Genomic DNA, 19,338 nt, shown 5'->3' with positions numbered 1-19,338 from the left:
GCAATCCCACTCCTGGGCATATATCTGAAGGAAAATACAATTTGAAAGAAAATATAATTTGAAAAGACACATGCACCCAAGTGTTCACAGTGGCACTATTTATAGTAGCCAAGACATGGAAAGAACCCAATGTCCATCGACAGCTGACTGGATAAAGCAGATGTGATATATACATAATGGAATACTACTCAGTCATAAAAAAATACAATAATGCCATCTGCAGCAACATGAATGAACCTGGAGATTGTCATCCTAAGTGAAGTAAGTCAGAAAGAGAAAGAAAAATACCATAAGATATCGCTTACATGTGGAATCTAAAATAAAGGATGCAAATGAACTTACCTACAAAACAGAAACAGACTCACAGACCTAGAAAACAAACTTACAGTTCCCTGGGGGTAAAGGGGGTGGGAAGGGATAAACTGGGATTTCAAAATTTGCTTCTCTTGGGGAGTGATGGAAATGTTAGCTATCTTTTTTTTTTTTTTTTTTTTGGCACCTGAGAATGTTAGCTATCTTGACTGTGGTGGTGGTTTCATTGGTGTATACATCTATCAAAATTCATCAAATTGTATATCTGAAATATGTGTAGTTTACTGTACAGGAATCACACCACAATAAAGGTGTAAAAAGTTTTTAAACATTTTTTTCAAACTATACAACGTTTTATTTTGAATTTTAGTTTTTTTTTTAACAGAGGTACTGGGGATTGAACCTGGGACCTCATGCATGCTAAACATGCACTCTACCACTGAGCTATGCCCCCACCCGACTAAGTAAGCCTTAGGGAGTTATTGGACAACTCACTCACTCATCACTCTCAAAATAATCCATCTCCAAGCCCTGATTAAGCTTTCTTCCCAGTGTCTCTGAAGTCCTTCCCTTTCTTCTTTTCCACACCTCCACTCGTGCATTTGTGCTAATGCCTGATTGCTCCGCCTCTGCCCTCCCCACCTCCAGTCCATGCTGCTTACTGTGCCCAAAGTAATCTTCCCACAACACATGACTTCCCTGTTGCCACCCATCACTCAATCTGTCTGAAACCAAACACATCCTCTTTCCATCTAAATTAGCTGTCCCTTTAGATGACTGTCAACACCACCACCCTCTTTCTGGCATTTAATTCTTAAAACCTTGGAATTACCTCTGACTTTTGCCCTTCTAGTCCTTCAATATCTCATCAGTTACCAAGCAGTGTTGAATTTTCCTTGATTTCCCTCATCGGTCTTTTTCTTTGCATTTATTTTAGTCATCTCCAGCTTAATTCTGGTCTGTGGGAGTGTTCAGCATATCTTTCAAGGAATAACATTAAGACGGTAAGGAGATGATATTTGGTTGGGGTCTGGGAAAGCCTAAATCCTGCCTTGTCCAGCCATCTCCCCTTCCCACAAGGTCCCCAGGGGACATATATGTACAAGAAACAATGACACAACCAGGCAAAAGAGAACTTTATTAGTAGTCGCGTATTTGGCCTCAAACCACAATGCAGAAGTCAGGAAAGATAGGCTGGACTCTAGTTATCTCTGTCTATTCTCTTTCATCAATGCCGAAATATGAGTCTTTGAATCTTACTGCCTAGTGAGACAAAAAGCCACTTTTAACAGAGAAAATGAAGAGAAAGATAAATCTGCAGTCTCTTTACCCAAAGGCTGGAGCTGTCCCAAGCCTTCATAGGTGGGCAATAGTCCCAGGGCCTGGCAACCTTGTAGGGGAGGAAAAAAGAGGATCCTGGCTCTGAGTTGGGCAAGAAGGTAGCTCTTGTTACCACTCAGGATATGTTGAGGATGAGAGACAGACTTCACCCACTTGTGCCGAACCTTTTACCCTTTAATGGTTCTACCCCTGAAAATGTAACTTAATCCGCATTCTCCAATTCCAAGCTTTTCTTCCTTTGTGGGGGTAGGGATGGGGTGGGGTGAAAATTCTTGCTCATCACCCTGACTTTACTCTAAAGAGGGTGAAGAAGGGGAGAGTCTTGAGTGCCCTCTAGGGACCGGTGGCTCAACTCATATTTGGGTTCCTGGTGAATCTACACTATTCCAATCTTGATAGTGCCTTGCTCAAAATTGCCAAAAGCTATCTGTTGCTTACTGAGTTAAGAATCAGTTCCTAAGGAGGCTACTAGGACTGTCTACAGTCTGGCTCAACCGACCTTTTTTTGTCATTAGAATCCCTTTAGATGGGTGGGGGGTATAGCTCAGTGGTAGAGTGTGTGCTTGGTATGCATAAGGTCCTGGGTTCAATCCCTCGTGCCTCTGTTAAGGGGAAAACAAATAAATAAATTAAATTTATTAACATGAAGAAAACCCCAGAATCCCTTTAGGATTGTGGCAGACAGGGCAAGAACAGGAATAGAATGCAAACGTAATCATCCAATAAACAGGTCTCGGTGGGATCTAATCAAGAGGGGAAGAAACCTGGGTGGTTACCAGGTTTTTAGACCTCATAACCTAATCAACAGGTCTGGAAAGAACCAGGTAAGGCATCATGGGAATCTAATCTTTTGGGTAGGATTTGGGAGAACCCTGTTGACATAGCATCACGTAGAAGGGACTTGGTGTGTTCACAGTGGTGGCAGAATAATCTCTCTGACACATCTTGGCCAAAAAGCAACCCCAGCCTGCTGAGACAGGAATTCCCATTCTCCTGCAAAGGTAAGCCCAGTGGGCTTGAGGCAGTGACCTCAATTTACTCGGGATGGTAAAATGTCATTTAATTCTAAGAAGGTTCAGAATTAAATATGAGAATGATGAAGTAAACTAAATCCATAGTATTCACATTTTTGTGTTAACTTTAGTAGTATTCTGTGTAATTTGGGATTTTCAATGTTTGTAAGATTTAGGTAATGTATTATATTAGAGAATCTGACAAATTAGCCTTGTAATTCCAATGTACAATATATAACTGAATAATTAATTTTAGACTTGTAATAGAGATTTTTACTAATGTGCAAATAATATTGAAAGAGAATTGGGAGGAGGATATAGCTTAGTGGTAAAGTGCATGCTAAATGCAAGGTCAATCCTAGATTCAATCCCCAGTACCTCCGTTAAAAATAAATAAATAAACAACCTAATTACCTCCCCCCCAAAAAACCTTTAAACAAATTAAAAAATAAAATAAGCCCTAGGAAAAGAGAACCTGACATTCACTGTATTTATAAGTTTAATATGTTAGATTTATAAGAGTTATGAGTTTATAACAGTTATAAGTTATTTACAAGATTAATAGCTATTTGCTAGGTATCTAAAAGCAAGTCACAAACATTTTGTGCCTTGGTTTTCTCACCTGTAATATGAGTATGATAATAGTACCTGTTTCATAAGCTTGTTGTACAGGAATTAATGAATTTATATAAGAGCTTGTAATAAGTTAGTTATTATTATTATGTACGTGAAGAGGTCTTGTTTGTTAGATCAAGCATTTAAATACAGTATTTAAAGGCTAAGTGAATATATTATGTGTATAAATGCTGTTTAAATGTTTAGGGAAATTTATTAACGACGTTGTAAGTGAAGTAGTTATTTAAAGGCGTTTAGTGTATTCCAGTTGAGTTGAAGTGGCATTAATCAGCCTCCTGTCAAGAAGGACGAGGCCCCTGTTTCCCACTGTGGCCCCAGCACCAAGGCATTTGGTACATAGTAGATGCCCAATAACTCTGTGTTAAATTGAACTGAGAAGCCATGTTAAAAAAAAGATTCTAAGACCTTATAACTCACAGACACTGCAAATTGAGACAGGGCCCACAGGAGGAGGAGGAGGAGCTTGGAGGGAAGATAAAGAGGCCAGGCTTTTACCTACTGAACTGCAGCATCTGTAGGACATGAGCTCCTGATGACAGTTTGAAGTCTCCTGTGCAGGGCAGACACTAGGGAAACGTTTTGGAGCAGGAGATATATATTACAGGGAAGCATCAGCAGAGCTTGGGTTTAGGGAGAGGAGGGCTTTGAAATGACTGTTAAGATGACTGTTAAAATTCCCTAGATATATAAAGAGATGAGATTAGTGAATGAAGCTTAAAGGCATAAAGAAATATTGGTTTCAAAAGTTTTTAACCTTAATATATCAAATATTAATTTAAAAAAAACAAGTAATAATAAATAGTGTTTTCCATTCCCTTTCCCCTAAAGACAAAAAAACTCACTGTCACGTTTCTAATCTTGTTACACATTGTTCCCTTACACAAATCCCTTGTCCTGGCATCTCTTGAATGCTCTCCCCCATTTTGGGGGGCTGTCTCCAGGGATATTTACATGTGGTCAGGACATATCATCATCATCATCATCATTATCACCATCATCACCATCACAACAGCCACAATCTATCATACCTGTATTTTGTACCAAGCAATTTACGTGATTAATGGTAATTGGGAAGAGCTAATAATACCCAGCATTTACTATGTGCTTCCTGGGAGCCATGCACTCTTTTGAGTCCTTTATGAGTATTCTTTCTTAACTTCCATGTCATGGGTGAAGAAAAGAAAGCTTAAAGTGTTAAGCCACTTGCCAAAGTCTCACCGGTAGGAAGTGGTATGGCCAGGCTCTGAACTAGGAATTTGACTCCAATTTCAGAGTTATGATGGGATGCGCCTCCCCAGTAGAGGCCTGTCAATGGGGCTGAAAGTGCGGGGCTGCGAGCTCTGGGGCCAGCAGACCCTGCCTGGGCCAGCCCTTGATGTTCCCAAAGAGGCAAAACTACCTTGAAGTTCTTCACACAGTGCCAGGTTCCCATTTGGCCCTATGAGTCTGTGCACATTCCTAGGTAGACATGGGGAGGCTGTTGCTCTTGGAACTCCACGGTTTATCACTGGGGCCTGAAGAGTCCTCTGTGAAAACAGTCGCCTCAGCTCATCTCTCTTCGTCAGTATCCTCCCCCTAGGCGCACAGGCAACACTGGAAGAGAAGAGTATTTTCCGTAGCTAAAACCCTCCTGCAGGTCAGCTCGGCATTTGTTGCTTCTAGGGTCTGACCCATCAGTGAGCAAAGTACCTCAGACAGGCCTGAACTCTGGCTTCTCAAACTGAGACCCACTAGGCTGCTTTACTTACTAAACACACTTGGGGGCCTCTGACCTTGTCCTGTTGCTCAGTCTCCTCCAGTGCTCATCCCAGTTAAGACTGTCTTCACCTTTGTGCTCTATGTTCATAAGAATCTTGCTCACCCTTCAAGGCTAAATCAAGGTTCATCTCTGTGAAGTTTCCCACATAACTTCAGTTCTGATTATGTGATTGCTTACTATCTGTATCACTATTCATTTGGTACTTAGCACACTGTAATTTTTTATAAGTAACCAACCAGTCAATCAAATGACCATAGGCTTATCAAAAGCAAAGCTAAGCTGGGAATCTCTTGGAAATCTCTTGCACTGCCCCGGCTGCTGGGCTCCAAGACATTTCTCAAGGGTCTAGTCTTCCTTTTTAACTTGCTCTGGGCCCCAAGATTATGTCATCTCAAGTCATCTCTTCTTTCTTAGTGCAGTTTCTTCCTCCCCCTTACCTTATGGAATTTTCTTCCCTCATTATACTGTTTACAGTTTCTAGCTCCCTTGGGCTAAAGACAATCAATGCAACTTTGTTGGAATCTGGTGCTTCTTTAATCTCTTCGGGTTGATTTTTCTGCATTTTGTTTTTTCTGAGACTGCTTTTAGAATCTCAGGTCATTTTAAGCCTTTTGGACAGAGCAACTGGGGTTTCCAGGCTCACTTGTCTTAAGACAGTTACAGTGGCCCTCTGTATTCACAGGTTGTGCATTGGTGGATTTAACCAATGGTAGATGGAAAATATTTGAAAAAAAATTGCAGAAAGTTCCAAAAAGCAAAACTTGAATTTGTCAGGCACTGGCAACTATCTGCATGGCACTTACATTGTATTTACAACTATTTACATAGCACTTACATTGTATTATGTATTATAAGTAATCTAGAGATGATTTAAAGTATATAGGAGAATGGGAGGATGTGTACAATTTGTATACAAACACTAATAAGGGACTTGAGCATCTCTGGATATTGGTATCTATGGGGGTCCTGGAAGCACTCCCCCGTGGATACTGAGAGCTACAGGCCTACTGTAATTTGTATTTCTGAGAAGGGCAGACACAGAGGTCTTTCATTATATGTTTATTGAAGGTCTACTATGAGGGTGGCATTGCACAAGATGCTGGTATACAGTCATGAACAAGACAAAATCCTTGCTCTCCTGCAGCTTCTAGATTGTGGAGGAAACATGGTTGGAAAAGTACTGTATAGAAAGAATGATGTAGTGCTTTCAAACTTTTTTTTGCAACTGTAATCCAAAGAAGAAATGCATTGTATAGCATGACCTAGCACAAACATTCACATCTACATACATACATGCATATGTCTGAAATAAGAGTTTCATAAAACAAGTCTTCCTACATTTGATGTTCTCTGATATTTTCTATTTGTTTTATGACATGTTGGTCATGACTCACTAAGTTAATTGTGTGCTTCATCAGTGGGTATCAACCTGCAATCTGGGTAAGAGTACAACTCTGAGGTCAGGCTGATGGCTTTCAGACCTGGCTCTATCTTTCACTGTCTGGGTTTGAGCAAGCAATCTCTACATACCCTTGTTTCTCCATCAGCAAAATGAGATTATAGTAATAGTAGTACCTACCTCATGGAGTCCACTTGAGAATTAAATAATAAAGGAGATACTGTGTGTAAAGAACTTAAAATAGGGCCTGACATATCCTGAGGGCTCAATAAACATAAGTGGTAAGTACTGGGTGTGATGATGGAAGGGGGAAATGACGGGATGTTTCCTGGAGGAGGAGTAATAGGAATTACTCAGGGGCAGGTTTAAGAAGATGAATAGAAAGAGTCTAGAGAGAAGTTCTGTACAGAGAGAACAGCTGGTACAGTGGTTGTGAGGTGGGAGAACTTCCTGTCTTGTATGACCTGAGAGCTTCCCAGCTTGGTTAAAGCCTGAGGAAGTCTGTGACAGACGAGGTTAGAGATGGTAATAAGGGGGTAAGATTATAAAGGGCCCTGAAGGCACCTCAAAGAATTTTAGACCTTAACTTATGTGTAATGGGATCTTATTAAGCCTGTTAAGCAGAGAAATGACAAGATTTACTTTTTTTGAAAGACCATTCAAGGCAGAGGGTGGCGAATGCATTGGAGAGGGCAATTCCTGTGACATAGAGACCATGAAGAGTCTATTGCAGTATCTTGATGAGAGATGATCATCACCTGGACCAAGGTTAAAATGACAGGCAATAACTGTTTTAAACGATCTAACTGGATAAGGGCATTCAAGGGAGAAAGGAGTGATGTAGCAGTCCTACGTTTACTGGTTTGAGCACCTGGGTGGTAGGTGGTGACACTCACTCACTTTCTCAGAAATGCTGGATAAAAAGACATCCCGTTTTAAATTGTGTTGAATTTTTAGGTAGACAGAATCTTGTTGAAAATTAAAGTATCCTGATTTGGTTAGGCTGTTTTATGACACCCTTTGGGATATTTAGTAATTCCCTAAAGCAATGGTTCTTAAATTATGACATGCATGACAATCAATCACCAGGAAAATGTGTATGTATGGGGCGGGGGCTGGGATGAGGAGGGTGTTAAAAATGCGGGTTCCTGGGCTAAGAAGCCAAGATTGTGGAGACACCATTGGGACCCCAAGATTTAAATAATCAGCCAGAGTGACTCTGATGCAGGTAGTTTCCTGATCACAATTTAAAAAACAAAGAACAACAAAAACTGCCTCTCCTGTGTCTCTCACAGTTTTTCTACTCTCCATCCCTCCCTACTTTTCAGGCACTTTCTTGGGGGTCCCTAATGCTTCTGACTCCCTCCACTCATCGTTTAAGCTCCGAGAGCGAGCACTTGCTCTTTCTAACAGGTGCATCTCCAGCGTGCCCAGAACAATATCTGGCACACCAAGGGCCCTCTGGAAATGTTCGCCAAGCGAATGTATGAGTGAAAAAATTAATATATATTGCGTTGTACAAAAACTTTTGCTTTTAAACGCGCGGGCAGGGTTTGAAACAAGGAAGCAAAGGTCATTCCAAAAAGAGGGTGAGGATGCGACTGGCAAAGCAGCGCGGAGGAAAAGGCTGGGAAGCCCCTCTCCGATTGTCTAGGCAACTCAGGAGGCCCTAATTCCCCGGTTGGGGGGCGAAAAATGTGATTATTTCCAGATTAGCAACCATCTTGGACCGCCTGCGTTACTTCTCCGGGGCGTCCATATTTGACTAATACAGTTGCTTCCGTGATTCTGGCCCCATCCAAACCTCTGAAGCGAAGTGTGAACGCGAGGGGGCCGCGTGGGGCGGAGGGGTTTCGAGCCCGAGCCCTCTCCGGGTTGCCCCGCCGAGGCAGAGCCGACCTCCCCATCATGGCGGCGGCCGGGCGGGGAAGCTGAGCCCGTGCGTCGCGTGCGTGCCTCCTCTCCCTCCCCTCCCCCTCCTCGGCGGCGGCGGCGGCGGCTTAGGCGGCAGCGCTCGCCATTGCCGCTGGTGGCAGGAGGCTGCGAGGAGCCGGCGCGGTCGCAGTCTCCACGGCGCAGGCCCACGGTAGCGCAGCCGCTCTGAGGTGAGTGCCCTACCGCGCAATCTCCAGCTATTTCAGCCCCGGCGCAGCCGCAACACGCCGCCCGCCCGCCGGCCGGCCGGCCCGCCCGCCCCGCAGCCGGCACCCTGCCGCCCCCGGCTCCGGGCCTGGGCCCCCGCCGGATTCGGCCAGCCTCGGGCGGGGGGCCCCAGCCCGGCCCAGTCAAACCGCCACCCCGAGGATGCGCAGGCCGCACTAGGCCCCAGGCGTCCTGGCGGGCTCGGGAGGGAGGCGCTGCCCTCCCGAGAGCCCCAGGGTTCTGGCCTCCCCCGCCGCCTGAGGCTCTCGGGGCCGCGGCCTCCTCTCCGCGGTGGAACCCGGGGCCCAGGCCTGGTCTTCCCGCGGGTTCGGGAGTTGGAGGCCTGGGAGAGCGCGCCGGCCTGGGAGCGGGAGGTGGGCGGGCTGCGCGGGACCGGAGCCGCGGCTCCCAGCTCGCCTCCTCGGCCCTTCCCGGGTCTGGTCCGCGGGCTGCGCGGCGCGGCGCGGCGGGCTGGGCCGGGGCGCGGGAGCCGCTGTCTCCTGCGGGAGAGGAGGCTGGCTCTTTGGGCGACCTCCGAAGCTTCCCTCCCGCCGGGGTGGCGTGGGCTTGTTACCCAGGTAGACTGGGGGACGCTGGAATATGGCGCGTTGCCCACCTTCTTGCAAGTTAGGAGGCGGCTCCGGCGGCAGCAGCGGCAGCTCGAGGAGGAGGGCGCAAAGTCCTTTTGTACGCAGAAATAAGGAGCGACATTGTGTTTTCTTCCCTAGCTGAGATGCTGCCGGCGGAGGGGCCTCGGTTCATCCTGTGCTTGGGGTGGTGGTCCCCTGGGTGAGGGACAGGGGGAGTAGCGCGACCCGGGGAAGGAACCGAACCTTTGCCACTGGAAAGGCAGGGGCTCTGGATGGCCTTGTGCGTGGGTATTAATTACCCCACATCCCTAGCCTTTTTGGAGAACTCAAGGGTTTGCTCTTGCATGTTTTCCACTTTACCCTGCAATGATGTACACCGCCTCTGTCACCTGTTGTGTTATTGCTGCTGGTACCAAAGTTTCGACAGTGCTTCTGTGTCCAGCAGAACTTGAAGTTGTTGAAAAATCCTAATATTTTTAGGATGTCAAATGATATCTGGTCCAGCCGGTTGGAGGAGCTGTTGCCTGGTCTCCATAACTTTTCAAACGTTAGATTAGAATATATTAATTGCTTACTTTAGAGCTGGTGTCAGTTGTGCTTAATTCTTTCTGTGGTTAGAGCAAAGTTCACGTTTTCTTAAGTGTGTAGAGACAATGTATTGGAAAAATCTTTAGGTGAAAATTCATGTGAGTGAGCCTGTCAGCTTGGACAGTGCTCTTCAGGAGAATGGGTATGCACATGTCACATGTTTTGTCCCAGGGCATCATCTGCGGTCACAGCTCACGGTGATCCTTTTCCCATCTCACCTCGACCCAGCCTTTAAAAAAAATTCCCTTTCCTTTGGCCTTGAACAGTAAGTTATTGGGTTCCTCACTAAAGGGAAGGCTGGGAGGACCTTGGAGTTCCTGGGGTTTTTTTCCTTCCCTTAATTCAGTAGTAGCCTGACTCCGTAGAACTGTGTTTGAAAGTTCTTGATGTGTTATCCCATAGGTGGTGAAAATATGACTGATTCTATCTGCATGTGAGTGTAATTTCCTTATTTTGTGAGCATGAAAGCAAATATACAATTATCATATGTAATGTAGTATACTTACTCTTAACTTGTGTCTGGAATTATGTGCATAATTTTTTGTGGGACTGTTTTTCTTCTAATAAGAGTTAGATTTGGCTTTCAACAGTGTCATTCAAACAGATAAGAATTATTGCTTACTATCTTTTGGTTCATCCTTATTTGAAGTCCTTTGATTTCATCTTGTGTGCCTTCCTCCTCCCCCCATCTCACACTCAACATATAAGAGGAAAATGACTTTTTGCTTAGGAGTTGGTGGTCATATTCTCACTTATGGGGGAAAAAAAGGTTTCTTATCTCCAAGCCAGGCTTTCTCATGGAAATAGTTTTCTTATCAAGTTTTAAGGAAATTCAGCTCCTGGATTTAGGGAAGTAACTATAGGAGTAAGAGATAATGAGAGCCCTTGTCCAGATATAGAGGGAATTAAAGGAGAAAGAATTTCAGGTTTCCCTCCCAATTCATGTATATTCCAGTGGAACCCAAAATTGTAGGGTTTTTAGGTTTTATTAAATCACAATTAGGTATCCATCTTTAATTTTCTTCAGGCGCTAAAGACCAACTTCCTATGATTTAAATATCTGCATTTTCATTGCCTGTACATTATAGGTTTAAGCAGACTGTCTTCAAGACATATATTATGGGAAATAATAAAAAGTGAGTGCCTTTTAAGGGAAATTTAAGCTTCTTGCAATCTGGGATAAAATTTTTTATACCTCTTTCCTTATATGTAATATAAGGCATTCAGTGAATGTCTTTTGGGAAATAATGATATAATGATGATGAACAGTAATTATTGAAATTAAAATTTTTTTCAGAAGTGTTTGAAAAGGCATGCTGAATTTTTTTGGTTTCTGGAAGCATTGTAAACTGTCAGCTTTCAGAAGCACACTCTCCAGTCTCTGGAGAACAGGAAGTTACTGCATACGTTCAGTTTCTGTCAGTATCTTTAGGCAAGCCCAGTGCTTCATGCTGCAGTGGGTTTATTCATCTACTCAGTGCCACTCTGAAAAGTTGGAGGGTAGAGGGGGTATTCTGTGGGTTGTTGAGTCTCAGAAGTGTCTACTCTAAACCTCAAGAGTTTCCACGTATTCTCTCTGGGGCTGTAATTCAGGAAATTCGATATTTGAATTCAGATGTTTATGTGCGACGCTTATTAATACATATATTTGGTAAAGCAGTCTTACAGATAAATACCAATTTTGGTTTTAAAAAAAACATTTTGGAAAATATACTAAAGGACATTTTCTCTTATTTCATGTTTTCCTTGAGAGCTAAAGCTAGTGTTTCCAGCCTGAACTTGATCTAAACGCAGTTTTCTATGGATGCTTAGTAAAAGAACAATGAAAAAGAAACCCACTTGTTAAATTTATTTTAGAAACATTTTATTTAGACCAAGTCCAATCAGTATTTTTTTAGGCTCTGGATACATGTTAATTTTTGAGCATTATGTATCATATAGTTCCTTACTTATTAACTCAGAAGTGGATTATCCGCTTTTTTGGCTTTTCAGTTAGTACTTTTATCCATCGGTATTTTAGTAAGGAGAACAGGCTGGCAGAGAAATAGTAAAGGAGGTGTAACAAATCAACTTCAGGTGTTTCCAGAAGATTACAACCACATTGAGCTATTGGAAACTTTTAATCCTAGAGCAACAAAAATGCTTTGTCTGAAGTTATTTCAACGTAGTATGGACAAAATTTGGAAAATGAAAAGAATATTTGACTGCGCAAGGAAAATAAATGGATTATGGAAACCTTGGAATATATATTTTTTTCTGCAGTGTGATTCATAGTTAGGCTAATATGTTTTCAACCTCACTCTGCAGTTTAGTTATGGAAGCTTCAAAAAGATTTCATCATGTGGTCTTTACTCCTAAAATGTCCTAAAATGCGAACGTTTATATGAACTGAAGAAAAATCAGAAATACAACTTAATAGAGATATCCTAGTATATTTTAAAAAGACCCAACCAACCAACAAGCCAAACAAACAACCCAAAACACTAGGGGGCAGTTAAGGAAGGCCCACCACAGTTGTGATCCCTTGAGGCCAATCTATATTGTATCATTAGCAGCAGTCACTTAGAAAATAAACTGACCAAAAGCAATCTTCTTAAGAAACCCAGACCTGGTAGCCCTGGTAGCCTGCTTTGTCAAACTGCTACTGAGCCATGAGATAATTTCTTACTAGCCGTGTCTATTAAGAGAGGCGTGTATGTGTGCTGGGGGAGAGTTGGTGGGGAGGAGAGGAGGAAAGAGTAAATGATGCTGGTGAAATAATCTAATTCTATAGATGGGGATGATCACAGGAATTTTGGAGGTGTAGTATTTTTAAAAGAAGCTGAAAGCTACTTTTGTATAGGTCATCAGTTTGGCGACATCCACTGTCTAGTATTTATAGTGTATTGTTTAGTATACAAGCATAGTATATGGATTAGTTCATGAATGCTGATTCCTTTTGTTACAAATGTGAAAAGTTTGGCTAACAGTTTAAGTGGACATTTTCTTAAGGACTCTTCATTGGTGCCTGTTGAATAAACTATGCCAAGCCTTTTTCAGAATCATCATGAAGAATGAACTTTGTATGCATAAATCTTAAGACCATTTTTTTAAAATAAGAGTTTGTATTTTGCTGTTGGTAATTGTAAAATCTTTGCTTTTTAGAACTTGGATAGTCTGTTTTGTTGCTGCTACTGAATGCTAATGTGGTTTTAGGCTGGCAGCTAAACCTACAAAGAACAAGAGGAAGTGAGGAAATGTCCCCATGAAACATTGCTTAAAACTAAGCAGTAAACTAGAAATGGGGAGCTAGGGACTAGGGGACTTAATTCTTGTTTTATGTTCAAAAGAGGATGAGACATACATCCACTGAGAAATAACCTTGTGTCCTCACTTTGGAGCTTTACCACTCATTCAGCATTGATTAAAGACATACTATGTTCCAGGCATGTGCTGGGTGCAAGAGTAATCATGGGCCTTGTCTATAGGGGAGAAAGGTAAAGGTGCAACTAAAATAATACAATTTGTTGAGAGCTAAAAGAAAGAATGGTGCGGCATTATAGAAGGAGGGAGGAATTTCTTCTGGGGCAGGGGTGAGTGATACAGGGAGAATAAATGAAGTTAGGACAGATTTTTCATGTAGTGGATGCTTAAGTAGGACTTTGGAAGGATGAGTAGCTGTTTTACTGATGGAAAAGAAGAGGCTAGATGAAGGGCATTGCTAGTCTGATTTGAGAAATAGCAAGTAGATTTTTCTGTACTTGGGGAGTAGTGGAAAATGAAGCTGATGAGATTGTGGCCTGATTGGGAAGAGCATCGGGGAGTTAAAAATTATAGTTGGTTGGTTAGTGGATGATGATGCCTTTAAGGTAGGGAATGTATAGGGAGAACAGAATTTGATGAGGAAGATAATAGGGTATGGTTCTGGGCATGGGAATTAAGGTATGTTGAATAGGTAGGTACCTGAAGATTTGGACTGGAGCTATAGGGGAAGTGGGAATCTATTAGGAGATTTGTATTTTTTAGCATAATGTCATATAGAATCTGCAAGAGTATAATGTCAAGAGTGAGGAAACAACTAAGGGCAACCTTGGGTAGTATCTATATCTGAGGGTCAAGTGGAAGAGAGGCCTGTGAAGGAAGTTGAAAAAGAATGGCTGAAGAGATAGATAAATGGTGTAGGGTTGAAGAAGCTGAGGGTAGAGATTAAAAGAATTTTAACAAGGAATTTAGCAGTGTGAATTAATACAGAGCTCATTGGGATAAAAACTGGAGTAGCCAATTAGGAGATCAGTTTTCTGAATGTGTGTGTGTATGCATGTATTGTTTTGCCAGGAATCATGATAATTAAACACAATAGATTTCTAGAGTATTATTGAATATAGGGGTAAGGCCTATAAAACCCAATTTAATAGATGGCCTGTGCTTAGAAATGGGTCCTGTGACTTTCTTTTACAAGAATTACAGCATAAAAACTGGGCGGTGACTTAAATTTTAACAATTGGAGTTTATGTATTTGAGTATATATAGTATAGTGTGTGTGTATATGTATATGTGTATGTATATATATATATAGAGAGAGAGAGCGTATATGTAGGTCTTTTGAAATGCGAATTCCTTTAGAAGGATTCTGAGGTTTTATGACATTTATATGTTAAGCGCAGGATTTTCTAACTTGGATTTTATAGTTCTGGGGTTCAGTGGATATATTTTGGCTGTGTGACCCGGAATCTCTTGAAATTGGTTGAGAAATATTGTGTGTGTGTCTATGTGATTTTTCTGAGGAGAGGGTCTGTAACTTTTATGAGATTCTCAAAGGGTTCTTGACAGGAAAGTCAAGGGCCTTTTTGGTAATGTTAATGATTAAAGTCAGTTGTTGGTTGTGTTAGTTGAATAAAATTAGTTATCCTGACTAGAATAGACTGAGCAAGGGAAAGAAAATGTGAGTAGATATCCTGAGTTGAGGAACTTTGGGAAGATATAAAGTACCTTTAGAAGATAGGGATAGGAGGAGCATCAGAAGGAAGGTGGGAGAAATGCCAAAGCAAAGCTTAACTAGTTTCAGAGTTTTGCCAAATCATCTGGATTCGTTGCTTTTTTCTACTCCAGGACTCACACTTGTACTGTATATGACTGTTCATGCACTATATACGATAGGCTTTGTTGGGGGATCAAATTACTATTGTTTTAAAGAGAAAGTGAGCTTTGAAAGAAAGCTGAACGGTTCATAGATTGCACTCAAATTCATTTTAAGTTTGTAGTTGCTTATGTACACTTTGAAAAACTTCTAAAATGCATGCATTTCAATCTAGTGATCTGAGACAAGACATTTACTCTCCTTGCTTAATTTTTCTGCCCATGAAATGAAAATACCATTGGCTTATTTTATAGGGTCTTCCTGAAATATGACAATTATGGAATGTTTTGAGATCTAAGATGTATAATGGTAACAAATAGCTAGTATTCACATTTCTTAAGCCATTGATAAAATCTGGAAATTTAAACAAATTATTTAATAATGTTTCATACTAGAACTTACTTGATTCTCAGAATATTTCATTCTGAAGTTTTAGATAATTGGTCAATTTTACTTCTTGTAATCTTCGGATCTTTGAAATTAAATTAAGATTCCAGTTTGGTCAGGTGGGCTCTGGGTTCTGGGTAATGACCTCCAACTTTTGTTGTCACTCTTACAAATAAAAGTTTGAGCACACATTCTGAATCCCATTTATTTCTAAATGATGTTCCTATTATTGTACTAATACATTTATGTGCATTACCAAATGTATAGAAGGTAGACATTTTAAAACGAGATTAAAATGAGTATTTTTTAATGTCTTGCTAATTGAGTTAATGATGTTTCAGTAACTTATGAGTTTGATTAGCTTGTTTTTATAAATACATTTGCTCATAACTCATGATTTTTTTCTGTAATTAATGCCACTTGGCAGTGTTTCATAGGATACCCTGTAAAAGTATTGGCAAATACAAGAATTACATGAATAAACATATTGGGTAATCTTAAGAAAATTTGTGTTATGTAACTTGCAGTTTGACTTGTGTTTGTGGATTATCTTTACATTTACTAAATCTGTGAAGAAGATCCCTGAGTAGAACTGGAGTACTTTTGTTTATTCACCTTTTTTTGGTCCTTTGTCTTTCATAAAACAATTATGAAGTAAAGTTTTCAATAATAGAGCTTTCATATAAAAATAGTCACAAATTAAAGAACTAACCAAGGTTTGCTACATAAAAACACCATCATAGAACTAGTCTGTTGATCCAAAACTGGCCTCAGGAACTAAGTCAAAAGAAGAAACAATTCCAGTATCACCAATTATGTGACTGAGTATTAAAATTTTTGTCTTTCTTCCTTAATTTTTGTCTCTATATTTTTAAAGTTTTTCTACATTGAAAATGTATTATTTTTGTAGTGAAAATTTTTAGAAAGAAAACAAAAAGCCCCCAAAATCAGTGGTTATCTTTGGTTATAAGCATATAGGTGATTTTCATTTTATTTCTTAATAGCTTTCATTATTTTTCAGATTATTCTTAATGAAATACATTAACTTTCATAATCAGAAAAAATAAACATAAATATAAATAATATAATTATGGTTCTAAGGACTCACTATCAGATTTTGGGCAGGCAAGTCACTTATCCTCACTGGGACTTTTTCCCTATTTGAAAATGGAAAAGGACAAAAATGGTAACGTTTCTTCTAAATAAGAATTCCTTCCAAAATTAATTGGGAGTCTGTGTTATATGTTAAACAAATATATTTTCTTCTTAAAGCAAAGAGGTTATGTATATGTGTTCATTGTAGAAAAGCAAATAGAAGAAAATTAAAAATAACTAAATCTACCATACACAAATATTTAACAATATTTTAATTATATGGTTTTAGATACTTCCCTAAGCATATGTGTATGTACTTGCGTGCGCACACACACTGTACATATGTATACTGTATATGATAATGTGGAATAATACTCTGCATACTTTCTTGAACCAGAAACATCTATGGGTGCTTGATTTGCCTATTTTTTGCCCTGGAACATTCTTAATGAGACAGCTATAAATCCATTTTAATGAAATATAAAAGATATTTAAAAGTTTCTATCCAAATAAAAATTTGTCCAGGAAATGCTTACTGTCTGTTTCATGCTCTGTGTGGTTTTGCTGAGGTAAGGGTAACTTGGAGTAAGGATGGAAGGGCCTGCCTATGAAAGCTTACTTAGTAAAGAATGAAAGCTAAATCCTGGGTTAACCTCAATTTCATTCACATATTAACTTGCTTTTTCTCTATTCTGCCCTCACACTTCCTGAGCCAAGATTCTTATTTGTAGGATAGTTTCTGAGGTGAAAGTTTGTCTCAATATGTTATTGGTCTTTTATTTCTCCCTGGGACATTCTGAGCTATTATATTCCCATTGAGAGCAAATTGATATTAGTAGCAGCAATTGTACAATATAGAAGTGTTAAAAATACTTGTTCTTAAAAAGTATTATCTGTGGGGAGTTCAAAAGATCTTCTATACATAAAGTATAAATATCTTTTAAATATAAAATACTCTAGTCTGATTCATGCTCTGCCTCAATTAAGTGTGTGATACATATAAAATTCTGATTTTATGTAAAGAATACTAGATCTTTCTCAAAGTTAACTTTCTTTAAGATTTTGTGCAGTGGGTTCTCTTTAGAGTTTGTAATGTAACCCAATTTTCCTGCTTACTTATTTAGTTCTATCTTTAATCTTTCTAGTAGTTTTTTTTTTTTCTTTAATACAAAATGGAAAGCAAGTCTAGGGTAAATATTTCCTTAGTCATCACAATTAATATCTAAAGTAGTCTAGTCATTTTTCATCTAAGTGTAGTATAAAGCCTGTGGAGGTATGTGTTAGAAGAAAAAAAAATCTGATTTGTCTATTTTCTTCATTTCTACTTTGAAGATTAGGATCTTTTCCAGCTGAAAAACTTTATCATTTATACTTGACAATTAAGATGTTTAAGTTAGTATCTTTCAGAGATAGGGGGAGGTGGACAGCCTGGGAGTAAAAGATACAAACTTTTTGCCTCTTAAATTTTTGTTTTCAGTTTTTGTGTCTAAAAGATGTGAGAGCAGTAGCTAATTCTAACTTGGGAATCCACCAAGATGGATTGTTTTCATTCTGAAGAAATCCATTTTGTAGCTCAATGAGTGATATATATCCAATGTCCTTTAAATAGGTAATCTTTGGTTAGTGTTAATTTACGGCTTCTGGTAAGGTAGTGATTCTTGTCTTTTAGGCTAGCACTATTTTGAAATTATCTTTTTTTTTTTATAATAATGACTTTTTTTGTACTTTATTTTGGTGGGGATTAGTTTTATTTGTTTGTTCTAATGGAGGTCCTGGGGATTGAACCCAGGACCTCATGCATGCTAAGCATACACTCTACCACTGAGCTATACCTCCCCCAGTAATAATGATTTTTAAAATAACAACTGGTTTCCCTTAAAGATAAAAAGAATATGCATCTGTTCCATGTAAGTAGGCATACTCAGATTTGGCCAACCAACAGAATTTAAGAACTCTATATCCAGTGGCCTGATTGACATTTCTTGGATGCCTCAGATTCACTTCATCCTAGAATGAGATTCCATTCTCAAACTTGTCCCTGTTCCATTCTTGCTTACCTTGGTGAAGGGTATCACCGATTGATCCATTTTCTCAGAACAGACACCTTGATCTTTCCATATCATCAAATCCTCTAACTTTCTAAATAAGCTGAAATTGTCCTCTTCATTTCCACCATTATCACTTTTCTCTGAGTTCCTGTTATTTCTTTTCTGGACTGTTGCAGTAACCTATAATTGATCCACCTGCTTCCACTCCGGCTTAGCACCCATTGAAGGCAGTATTAAGTGATCTTTTTCTAAATACATAGTGTGATCAGTTTCCCCATTTAGGATGAATACAAAGCTCCTTAATGTGGCTGTACCTACATTTTGGGCTCAGTTTGTATCAAACATGCTCCTAACCATAAAACCTTTTCTATTGCTGTTCCTTCTGCCTGGAAAGGTTTTTCGTCTCTTCTCTACCTGGTAAAATCTTAGAAATTTTATTCAAGTCTCTGCTCAAGCATCATTTCTTCAGAGAAGTTTTACCAGATCTCCCTTATTGCACTTATACTTCACCATATATGTCTATACATGCCATTTACACTTGTTTGTATATTACTTGATACATGTCTCTCTTTGCCACCAGTTTGTAAGCTTTATGAAAGTAGACATCATGTTTGTGTTCATCACCAAACAGAGTGCTTGACATGTAACTAGTAGTATTTATTTGAATAAATGATTGTAGAAACCTTGTAAAATTCATTTGAAATATTTTAGCTTATTACTAGGCTTTTGTGGTGTCATCTAATATTTTATAATTTTTAAGAACTTGGAGTAGAAAGAAATTCTAAGTCATCTAAGCCAGCTCACCTCCCCGAAGTGACTTGGTCATCAGTCTCTTCTTGAACATGTTCGATGATAGGAAATCATTTTGGTGGGTACTACATACCAAAAGTCTGTCTAGTCTTCAACACTTTA

At 39.9% G+C, this 19,338-nt stretch overlaps 1 protein-coding gene and 1 non-coding gene across 5 annotated transcripts in view; both read left to right on the top strand.

Moving 5' to 3' along the window:
* Window positions 1-2,186: 2,186 nt before the first annotated feature.
* TRNAT-GGU (transfer RNA threonine (anticodon GGU)) lies at window positions 2,187-2,258 on the top strand. Its single transcript has one exon. It is a non-coding gene; the product is annotated as a tRNA-Thr (tRNA).
* A 6,193-nt stretch (window positions 2,259-8,451) lies between these two features.
* NRF1 (nuclear respiratory factor 1) overlaps window positions 8,452-19,338 on the top strand; it is a 123,495-nt gene continuing 112,608 nt past the window's right edge. For 2 of the 4 annotated variants that reach the window (XM_031455356.2, XM_031455354.2), the window contains exon 1: window positions 8,452-8,565. The gene's annotated coding sequence lies outside the window, so the exon portion shown is untranslated. The remainder of the gene's footprint in view (window positions 8,566-19,338) is intronic. The other 2 variants (XM_031455357.2, XM_031455355.2) reach the window with 1 other exon arrangement.

The sequence above is a fragment of the Camelus dromedarius genome, chromosome 7, assembly GCF_036321535.1.
Source record: "Camelus dromedarius isolate mCamDro1 chromosome 7, mCamDro1.pat, whole genome shotgun sequence".
Lineage (NCBI taxonomy): Eukaryota > Metazoa > Chordata > Mammalia > Artiodactyla > Camelidae > Camelus > Camelus dromedarius.
This window is presented reverse-complemented; position numbering and strand designations above follow the sequence as displayed.